At 36.6% G+C, this 8170-nt stretch overlaps 1 long non-coding RNA gene across 1 annotated transcript; it reads left to right on the forward strand.

The window, feature by feature from the left end:
- The first annotated feature begins 762 nt into the window (after nucleotides 1-762).
- LOC117086386 lies at nucleotides 763-6632 on the forward strand. The gene is made up of 3 exons (XR_004438315.1): nucleotides 763-1260; nucleotides 5827-5899; nucleotides 6531-6632. It is a non-coding gene; the product is annotated as an uncharacterized LOC117086386 (long non-coding RNA).
- The last annotated feature ends 1538 nt before the right edge of the window (nucleotides 6633-8170 follow it).

Genomic DNA, 8170 nt, shown 5'->3' on the forward strand with positions numbered 1-8170 from the left:
TGAGAAGCAGGCTGCTCTGCAAGTAGAAGAAAGATTTGGGGATGAGCTTTGCATCACATATAGCATCAGGGAAGGCAGTGAAAACTATCCAATTGGAAGAGAAGCAGTACCGGTGAATGACCCTAAATAGGATCCCAGTGATGAGATGGGAGACAGGAAGAGGACACACTTTCAGGTGTGCATAACAGTGGCCTTATGCAGGACTAAGAACAAGCTTCTCTATTATACTAAGTTGTAAATGGTTGATCAGGGATTTGATGAAAGTCAACTACCTTCCTGGAGAGGCTAAGAGAGGCCTTGGTAAAATGCACCTCTCTATCTCCTGACTCAGTCGAGGGACAGCTAATCCTAAAGGATAAAGTATTCAGGCAGCCCCTAATATTAGAAGAAACTTGCAGAAATGGGCCTCGGGACTAGATAGTACATTAGAGGTCCTCCTGAAACTGGTCACCTTGGTCTTTTACAATAGAGAAATGGAGACTTAAGAAAGAGACAAAAGTTTTAATGGCCACCAGGCAAGCCTACAAACCCCAGAATTCCCAGGGTATGCCTGTTAACTGCTAAAGATATGTCAAGAATAGTTATCTCCCTTCTAAAAGTGTATCGGCTCCTATACAAGATTTAATTTCTTTCACCAGGGTGAAACAGCTTGGGGTACAATATTGTTGTTAGTATATGTCACTTCTTATCGTTGTAATTTTTGGTACAAAATTCTTTCCTTATATAATACACGTGTTTAACCTGTGCATACTCAACTTTATAAAACTTTTTTCTTTTCTCTCATGCCTAGAAGCCATCAAACTCCAAATGGTCAGGCAACTGGAGCCTTGAACAATGACTCCCCTTTGCTGGGAACCTTTAGATAGACCCCTGGGAAGAATTTGACTGCTGTTTTCCCCTACACAACACTCTCTGCATGCGGGAACCAGTTAAGATTGGCCATTGTCCAGTATTAACTGCCATATTCTAATGGCAGTTAGATGTACCTATTCAGAAGGGGCATATAATACAGGAGGGATCAGGGAAGTACTGGGAAGGGAAGGGTGTGGTCCCTGGCTAGGACTCCACCCCCAGGCCTCTACCCATGGACCTACGTGAGGACAGATCTTTCTGTTTTTGTACCCAATTGCTGCAATTCTCAAGACCATGCTGGCCTGCCACAAGACACTAGTGGGCATGCACACAAGCGGCTGGATGTCAAGAGGAGCGTGTTGGTGGAAGAAGACATAAGCAACTGGATGTTGAGAAGAATGCACTGGCGTAAGAGCACACCAACAGGCACTAGCAGACACCAGCAGGTCATCAACCGGCAGAACGATGTGGAGTTAGGTCAGGGTGGTCAGAGGAGAGCCTGGCCACTGAACAACCCAATTTCAGAGGGGAAAACCACTTTTTCACTCCATCTCCCTTTTGACTCCCCCATCTATTAAGAGCTACTTCCACTCAACAAAACCTTGCACTCATTCTCCAAGCCCACGTGTGATCCGATTCTTCTGGTACACCAAGGCAAGAAACCCTGGGATACAGAAAGTCCTCTGTTCTTGTGATAAGGCAGGACATCTGATTGAGCTGACTAACACAAGCTGCCCATGGACAGCTAAACTAAAAGAGCACCCTGTAACACATGCCCACTGCGATTTCAGCTGTAAACATCACCCCTAGACACTGCCATGGGGTCAGAGCCCACAGCCTGCCCATCTGCATGATCACCCTAGAGGTTTGAGCAGCAGGGCACCAAAGGAGCAAGCCACACCCCCATCACGTGATCTGTGAGGGGGATAAGGGAGTTTTTCCTGTTTCAGTATTAGAGATTTTAAAATTATGAATGAGTGGAAACTAAACATTGTTATAAATTGTACAGTTCATACATAGAATTTTCCATGAAATAGCTATAGCTACATGGAAATACATAACTTGAAGAATTGTTTCTGAATTATATTGAAGTCATGAATGCTGACATACCACACAACTATAGAAAAATAGTTATACTAAATTATATTTGCTATTCTTTCTTGATATTCATAGTTAAAAATTAAATAATCTTATAAACTGATATTTTTATTTTAGACATATATAAATAGTATACTGTTTAATAATAATTTTACAATATATTTCCCTTTTTTAAAAAAATTGAAATTTCTATATTGGTTTGGTTATAAAATCAAGAATTTTCACATTTAATGTTTATCTATACACAATTTCCTATGTATATAGGCATTTATGTGTACATATCAACTAATTACAGAAGTTGAATATATAAAGAAAGTGAGGAGGCTTTTCAAATTGTTATATATAATGTGAATATATATTTTAAGATGAATACTCAGATATTTAGTATAAATCCAAATGAAAATCTTCTTCATAGTATTGAGATTACACTGATTAAACAGGATTTACCATATATGACCCCATGATTATTTTCCCCACATGACATTATCACAAATGAAATTGATATACACATTTGTCTATTTATAATTCCAAAGGACAAAAATTAATCAGATACCGAGTGATGAAACTCAACTATGGAGTACCAGTAAATAATCAAGTACAGGATGCAAATCCTTACCTTGCTTAATCCTAAAGAAGGGTGATGCTTAAGTCAGAAGCCCGGTTTACTATCTCAGTTTTGATATGTAAATAACATACATACGCATATAAGAAATACAAAGTTTACTGAATTCATTTTACTGATTATCCTGATCACACATTGCCTTATTCAATTTGGGCTTCTGTAAACAAAAAACATAAACTGGGTACCTTACAAAAACAGAAATTGGCCAGGTGTGGTGGCTCATGCCTGTAATTCCAGCACCTTGGGAGGCCAAGGCGGGTAGATAGCCTGAGGTCAGGAGTTCAAAACCAGCTTGACCAACACGGTGAAACCACGTCTCTAGAAAAAATACAAAATTAGCCAAGTGTGGTTTTGCATGCCGGTAATCCCAGCTAATTGGGAGACTAAGGCAGAAGAATCACTTTAACCCGGGAGGTGGAGGTTGCAGTGAGACAAAATCGTGCCATTACACTCCAGCCTGGGCAATAAGAGTGAAACTCCATCACAAAAAACAAACAAACAAACAACAACAACAACAAAAAAAACAAAAACAGAAATTGTTCGGTAGGCTGGGAAGTTCAAGACAAAGGCAACGTTTTGTTTAAGATGAGAGCTTGTCTTCTATCTATAACCTCACATGGTGAGAGAGACTAGGGGTTTTCCTAGGACCTCTTTTATAAGTTCACTAATCCCACACGTGTGAACTCTACCCTAAAGATTTAATTGCCACCTAGAGGTCCCACCTCCTAATAACATCAACTTGAGGGTTAAAATTTTAACATAAGAATTAGAGGTAAATAGGAACATTCAGATTATAGCAGAGACCAAACTAGAAATTATGTAAGTTTTAATTGTGTTTACTTTCTATAACAGTCTTAAAAATTGAGCATAATTATGTTAATTTTAGATATTAAACAATTGATGCTTTGATGAGGTTAACTAATTTTTTCATGATAACCACCAGGCTAAACAGCAGCCAAATCAGGGCTGTCACATAAATCGATATTTATGTGATAATATCTCTGTTATTATCTATGATAATATGATGTTCTATTTTATTATTTATATAATGAATACATATATGAACATTTAGATATATGTATATGATAAATTCGCAAAAGGGATAATCTCTGCATTAATGATCTAAATGTGATTACTAATTAAAAGGAGATTGAAGAAGCAGATGTATCAAACACATATAACTTTTTCATGAGTGATTTAAATTCCATTCCACTTAAGAGAAAATAGCATCCAGAATGAGAGATATAACTTGGAGTCCTGTTTATGAATTGTCAATTACTGAATTATTTTCATGTGCTTACAAATTGCCTGTGTGTATAATTGAAAGAAAATTTGAGAGGAGACATAGATTACTATATCCAAACAAAGTCCAGGAAGAGAAAACATATGACAATTTTAATTATAGATTACAAGTATAGTGAAATGATAATTTATCAAATATAGATAAATTTGCAAATCAGTAGGCCAAGAACTTTGTGTTTGGCATAAGCTATTGCTGATAAAACTTGCTTTGACTTCTTAGTTCTACTAAAAGCTCTGCTACCATCCTAAAGATTGGTATGCTTAGCACAAGTTTACAAGGGCACTCTCTGGAGCAAAACGTCTTTGTGGGGAGCATAAACCCTGTGGGGGTTAAGACCAAAGTATTCATGATTCATGTCTCTTCTTTTTTTTTTTTTTTTTTTTTTTTTTTTTTTAGTTGGAGTCTCGCTTTGTTGCCCAGGCTGGAGAGCAGTGGCATGATCTCAGCTCACTGCAACCTCTGCTTCCGGGTTCAAAGGATTCTCCTCCCTCAGCCTCCCAAGTAGCTGAGATTACAGACACACACCACCACATCCAGCTAATGTTTACATTTTTAGTAGAGACGAGGTTTCACCAGGTTGGCCAGGCTGGTTTCAGACTCCTGACTTCAAGTGATCCTCACGTCTTGGTCTTCCAAAGTTCTGGGATTGCAGGCATGTACCGCTGTGCTGGCCTATTCGTATCTCTTTATGGTCTTGCTCCTTTTATTGATTTTGTGATTTGCCTGGATCTCTAACACTGAGGTTATCATTAGCCATAGCTAGTGTTGGCTACATCTTTTCAAAAAGTAATTTAGAAAAGTCTAGTGGTGTATGCATATATCTTGATGTTTAGATGACTCGGACCTAGTCAAAAATTAATGATATTTATAGGTATAATATCTTAGACCGACAGTAACATATGGATGTCACTCCTGTTATTGTGACCAAGATTCCACCTGCTACCATAAAAACTAGGTCCTTTTATTGGTTTGAACCTAAATCACTGTAGTGATAATCTGTCCAGTATTCAGTTCCATTATCATCAACTTCCTTCTTGGCTATTTTACAAGGACACAAAACAAGATTTTAAACCTATTTAATATCTATATACATATATGACTCTAATCCAGTTTAATTTCTATCGTTACCACCTCTTGTTCAGTTAAACATTTGGAGACAAGAGTTGCATCTGATTAAGTCCACTATATATATGGACCCAAATAATCTTTTATTTATTCATACAAGCTGCAAAATAGAAACCACAGTGCTCTAAAAAAAAAAAAAAAAAAAAAAAAAATGTTTATATCAATCTGTTTTCACATTGCTGAAAAGAAGTACCTGAGGCTGGGCAATATTTTGAAGAAAAGACATTTAATTGGCTCATGGTTGTGCAGGCTGTACAGGAAGCACAGTGCTGGCATCTGCTTGGTCTCTCTGGAGTTCTCAGAAGGAAACTGTCAAAATTGAGCCTTTTTTTCCAGCACAGGGTATAGTTATATATGATCCTGTGAACTAAAGCATTTCTGACTAAGCACATGAAACTCAGAGTATTAATTAATCTTACCTGAGTCACCAGGATGGTCCACTACAGGGTCGTCCCATAGACTACAAGACTTTGAGAGAAGAAATGATGTGCTGTTGGTGTAACCAAGAGCATGGTACACAGGTTAGTCTATAGGAGAAACATCACTTCCTACCTAACAGTGCTTCCATGCAAGCTTCATATTTCTGTGGGGAAAGATTACTACTTCTTCAAGTTTGAGGTTTAGGCTCTAGATAAATTTCTGAATACAACCTTCTGGTACTTCTTCATTTGGCATTTCAACATCGCTGTGGATTTACAGTCCTATTTTGTAATAAAAATAAATAAAATATTATAGAGCTTTATTGACCATCAGGCTTCTCATTTTATTACTGTCAGTGCCAACAATCCCTTTACTCTGATATTTTATTTCTGTGCTACCTTTTCAGGAATCGCCTGTTAACAAATAAGGCTTTATAAGACATTAAAGGACACAGTGTTGATTTTGGAAACGTTAAAGAGGTAAGTGGAAAATGGAACATTAAAGAGACCATAAAAATTATTGTATTTATCATATTCCTTTAGACTCACACTAACTTACTAGATTTTAAAGATATAGAGAGCTGATTCTTATAATCTATAACATTTAGGATTTAAGATCTACTAAGACAATAGAAAATCTATAACAAGAACATGGATAGGCATTTGCAAACTAATGCACTCACTTTTACCACACCTCTGAAAATTTTGTGTATATTTCAAATAGAAGAAATCAAAATATTTCCAGAGATTCTCTGATGTTCTCCTTCCTTATACTTGTTGTGATACGTTGCGTTACCTCAAATTTAAATAGAAATGTGCTTGCTAAAACTAAAAATATCTGGAAATGTATTGGTTCCATGGAATTTTATATTTTATTTTGGGTAGCTTAACTTGATATTCTTTTCCTTACATTATTAAAGAAAAGCAATTTATTGCATGCTATACTCAGGGAAAATCTATTTTAGGAATTTGAGCACTGTTTGTCTATTGTCTTCATATTTAGTCTACCTCAATAACTGGCACATAAAACCAATATACTTCATTATAACATATGTAATCTTGTTCCCACTTGACCAAAATCTAGTCATCTCCTTTTTTGTACTTCCTGCAGAAATTGATCTCAACTGATTTCAACTTCATCATCAGGAGCAACATACAAACTATAGATACTAGAATTTCCACCCTTGGAGATCAGAATAAAAGACTATCTGGAGTATTTATAATAGCATACATGTTTACAAAAAGTTAGCTAATTTTTTAAAAATTGTTATTTATGCATTCTGGACTCCAAAACAAGTAGGCTGAAGTTCTGTCTTAGTGGCACAAATTTTCTGCTTACTAAAAATATTTCTTTCCAAGGACTTCAAACAAACTAAAACAAATCAAAACCCACTATTACCCCTCCAGAAAATGAATCCAATTCCCTTACTCAGCAGTTTTAGATTAACTTCAACATTGTACATAGTCACCAATATATAAAGCACTGCTTCCTTCTATTTAGGGAATGAAGGTAGAATACTTTATTTCATAATTAAATGTGTAGTATTTGAAAATCTACAATCAAGTAATATATTTCTACCTCCTAATGGTAGGACTCTCTGGTCAAACTACAGAGTTACCTAAACAAGCCTTAGACTTTTCTAGCCACAGTTTTGCCATGTGTGACATGTAATTAATATGTACATAACAAGGAGTTGATAAGTTCTCATTAAATCCTACAACAAAATAATAAGAGGATATTGTGCTAAATGGCCTGCTAACGCATAACCAAGACACGTGCAACTACTTTGACAAAAGAGACACCGTTCTGAGGACTGAACCGCTTTTCCTGAAATGTACCTTTTGCTCTATTACCTCTTATCGGAAATAATTGACCTCATACCTTCTTACTAATGCATGATTCACCTTATTCCTCAAAGTATCCTACTTTTTCCAGGTTCACGTATTTTGCCCTTTGCAACTCCAATCCCCTAAGGACCATGTTTCACTTCTGCTTTCTTGGTATTTTTCTTCACATGAATGTAAACATGCATCTTTGAACTATTTACTTGGCCAAATATTATCATATAGCTCTTATATTTCTAGGTGTAGCTTTTATTCTAAGTAATAAGATATCCCAAGTATCAATTCTTTTGGGTAAGAGTGCTACCAGCAAATGCCTTATTTCTTTCAAAAGTGCCAGATTTGTATTTAGCTTAAAACTAAACAAAATAAGCTGTTTTGCTTTATTTTTACAAATTTAACTATTACTATTACTATTTCAATTTTTAGCTGTTAAATATTAAATAATACACATTTGTGGTGGCATTTACCTATTGTCCCAGCTACTCAGGAGGCTGAAGTAAGAGGATCCCTTCAGCCCAGGAGTTCAAAGCTGCATTGAGCTATGATTGCTCCACTGCATTCCAGTCTAGTGACAAAGACCCATCACTAAAACACAAACACACACACACACTTACCTTCTTAGTACAACAGAATACCACTAAACCACATGCATTCTGTGATAAGCAATTACAATAGTTTGGATACAGTGTGAGTTTGTCTTCACCAAAACTCCTGTTGAAATTTGATCCCCAATGTGGCAATGTTGAGAGGTGAGACAAATGGGAGGTGTTTGAACTGCAGGGGCAGATCTCTCTTGAATGGCTTGGTGCCCTTCTTGCAGTAACAAGTCAGGAGTTATCATTCTGGTGGCATGGGTTCAATTCTCAGGGAAATGGACTGGTTTTCATAGAGGGTTGTTATGAAGCC

This window comes from Trachypithecus francoisi, unplaced genomic scaffold (genome assembly GCF_009764315.1).
Source record: "Trachypithecus francoisi isolate TF-2019V2 unplaced genomic scaffold, Tfra_2.0 Lachesis_group1, whole genome shotgun sequence".
NCBI lineage: Eukaryota > Metazoa > Chordata > Mammalia > Primates > Cercopithecidae > Trachypithecus > Trachypithecus francoisi.